Raw genomic sequence first — 3503 nt, forward strand, 5'->3', positions numbered from 1 at the left:
TGCACACAGTTTTTGATTGCACACAGATGCCTATAGTTAGTGTAAACAAAGATTAAGTTGACAAAGTTGGGAGATACAGTATATCTTGATGTACTCCCCACAAAATGCAGTGCTACTATATAGGTAAATGTTCTTCTTATGAGTAAACCCTGTTTTCATTCTCATAAAATGTGATGCAGAATTATCAATTTAAAGTCAGATCATCCACACAGGTTATGCTTTTACGTGGACTATAAACCATGAAGGCTTTATAGTATAATGTGTAAGACTGCAAGTCCAACCTTATCTCCAGTCAAAGGATTGATAACTTTATCTTGTTCAAAGTTAAAGACTCCATTCTTATCCTATTATAGACTCATACCATCAACTATAACAATGAATTAATGAGACTTACCTTACTGAACAGTTTCCCTGATCCGTGTCCTAATAGTTTATGCAATCCAACCTGCACTTCAAATGCTTTACCTCTCAAATCAGTAAAAATACCCTAACAAGAGAATATAATGTAATGCTCAAAATCTAAAAGTTACAATATTTCCATCACAATAGGCTGCTCTCCAATTAACTCTTCATTGTACATGTATGCCCGCAAGTAAACTCATGCTGGATGGCTTAAATGAAAGCATAAGTGTGTACTCACATTTTGTGTGTGTAGTCACAAAACGACAAATGATTAGGTATACATGTAGTTGTTGCTACAAGTAATAGTCTGTGCTAACTAATTTATTACATTCTTGTCTTCCTATTCCACCCACCTCCCTGACATGCATGCTATACACACTACACCATTGGGCTACTCATAATAATAACCAAATTTGAACCAGAAGAATGTAGAACAAGGGGTGTACTTAAATAAAAGATTACGACATGATGATGAATGAAAGTCAAGTTACTACATGATAATACTACATGAGCAAAATGTGAAGTTATATACAGTTCATGAAGTTAACATGGTTTGACAAAACTCTTAACAATATTTGTTGCTGTGTAATAATTGAAGGTGTGAATGTCAGTTAGAAGGAGTTTTTCATCAGTGCAATCTTCACCATTCAAAAGTACTTGTCATTACATATAGTGAAGTAGTACTTAGTCTCATTGCTGTCAATTACAACAACACGAGCTGATTTACTCCTAATAATGTAATGCACACAGTGCAATTCACATTTGCAGTTACAAATATTCAATCACTGTGATTCACGCTGTGATCATATTCATTAATTAACAATGAGCTTGTTTACACAGAGATTGATTGGACATCATTGGAGCATGCCACTTCCTCCCTTTATGTCATACTAAAGTTGCTCTGTAACACAGCTCCAAAACTGTGAATACACTGAATAATTTTCTTAGTCCCTCCTTCTGCCCTTAGCTTTGTGTCCCAGTACTGATAAAGGCTAGGCCACATTTACACAGCAACGAAAACGATGAGGATACCATATATGGTATAAGGGATTCCCCCTTTGTTTGGTGTGCGTGTATGTGTCAAATTCCTTATAAGTGAATGTTACGTTAGGCTTGTGCTGACTTCAGTTACGTTGTGACAGTGTATATAAGAGCCAAGCACTGAATACACTTTATCTATTGGGGTAGCAGACCATTCCCCGGACTACAGCTGTGCGAGACTAGCAAGAGCATGCATCAGTGGTGCCTACTTATAATGTTGCTGAGAAGAATAAGAGCTTTAGTGGAGCAAGTGGCAGCTCCTCCTCGAGCTCCAGTGCAAGAAACCACTGGAAGAGCAGCAGCCTCACCCGCCGTTATTATTGCTGGTGATATTCTCTGGTACAAGAGGGACCCGCCACCAGATGCTCACTGTCAGTACTTTGTGCAATTTGAGCAAGAGAGCAGCTACTGTTACAGAAAATGTGAGATGGTTAGTGCAAAGTGAACACTGAGTTGTAATGTCATAATATCTATAGTCGTGTACACTTCTTCGAAGATTGCAATGCATGGGGAAAACAGCATTTAGCACTTTTATTTTATGGAAGTCTATTTCACGTATAGGTTGGATCTCATTCTCAGCACAGCAAAGTACCCAAAAACTGTGTTGTCTAGCTGCTTGATCATTGACTGGAAGCTGGACCACCAACTGTTGCATTACTTTCACTGCACAAATATATACATGCACATGCAACAATGTGACAATTAACACTCGATATGCATACACAAGTAAATTCTAATCCTTTAATTTGTATCAAATGTATTGTGTATTATGTCTATTTTTGTTTCCAATAATGCTGATCATTTCTCCAAAGAAACTCCAGTTCAGTATCATAGTTAGGATATTTTGCTAGAAATGAGGAAATTATTCCTTCAAATGAACTATCAAATTCATTAAGAACAACAGAACCATCTAATGAAAGAAACAATATAGATATCAGTGAAGCAGAGTGGCAGAAGAAAAAAGAGTGCATGATACATTTCACTATAATACAACCTATGTAACAATATTCATGGCATATCCTATGCAAATACCGTATGGCTAGAAAATTTCGTGGGGTATTTAATTTCGCGGATTTTGTGGGTAACTTTTTAACCACGAAAATTAATACCATGGAAATGCTCACTGTGCATGCGCAGCATGTGAAAATCAATGACTTAATGCAAGTGCACGTGCAAAAATGCGAAATTTAACTCCCTCGAAATTAAAGAATTAAGAGCTTTTCACTAAAACACGAAAATTTATGCCCTCGAAATTTTCTAGCCATACGGTAAACCAACCCATTGGTCAGGCAGGTTAATTAATGATGGACCTTATTTTTACAAGGTATAAGACTGAGGACATCCCTCATCCACCCATCTCCTGCTTACCAGTATCAATTGAAGTGTGTGGCTGTACAAATCTTCTAGGCATCTTCCTAGCCATTACAATATCTCTCAACATCAAATGATCATCAGTAACAGTTGAATATTTATTATACAATAACTGTCCTGAGCTAACATCTGCTGTAGACTTGTAGATCTAGAAAAAGGAACATCTTTATCATAATAGCAATTGGCGTTGAGTGGTAACAATGGCCTAACGATTCAATGAACATGTGCATAGGGGAATAGGGAATATAATGTGTCAATAGAAACCATAAGCAACTAGCTCATAAGTGTACATGTACACATGTAATTCTAAATTGTTTATTGTTTCTTTCAATCACAACTTACCTGCAGTTTATTTAAGAATTCTTTAATGACAGGTTTAGCAATGGTCTCCAGTTTATTCCTATCAAACCTGATCAAGAGGTCAGGCTTACCATCAGAGCCAGTAACACTCTCAATATTAAATACAGGAGTATCAGAATCCATCAATACACGCAATATAACATAACGAGCCTGCATGTGAGCCTATGAGTGGTGNGTGGAACAACATTATACATCATAATGACATTATCAGTAACATACTTGTCTCCATTTCTTTGTTTCAGGTGTATAAAACTCTAATGCTATAAGTCCTGCCCTCAACATGCTCAACCAATTCACATACATTATGTCTTCAGCTTCAGCTCCTTCAT

Source organism: Amphimedon queenslandica, unplaced genomic scaffold (assembly GCF_000090795.2).
Source record: "Amphimedon queenslandica unplaced genomic scaffold, v1.1 AMPQUscaffold_12852, whole genome shotgun sequence".
Classification (NCBI taxonomy): Eukaryota; Metazoa; Porifera; class Demospongiae; order Haplosclerida; family Niphatidae; genus Amphimedon; species Amphimedon queenslandica.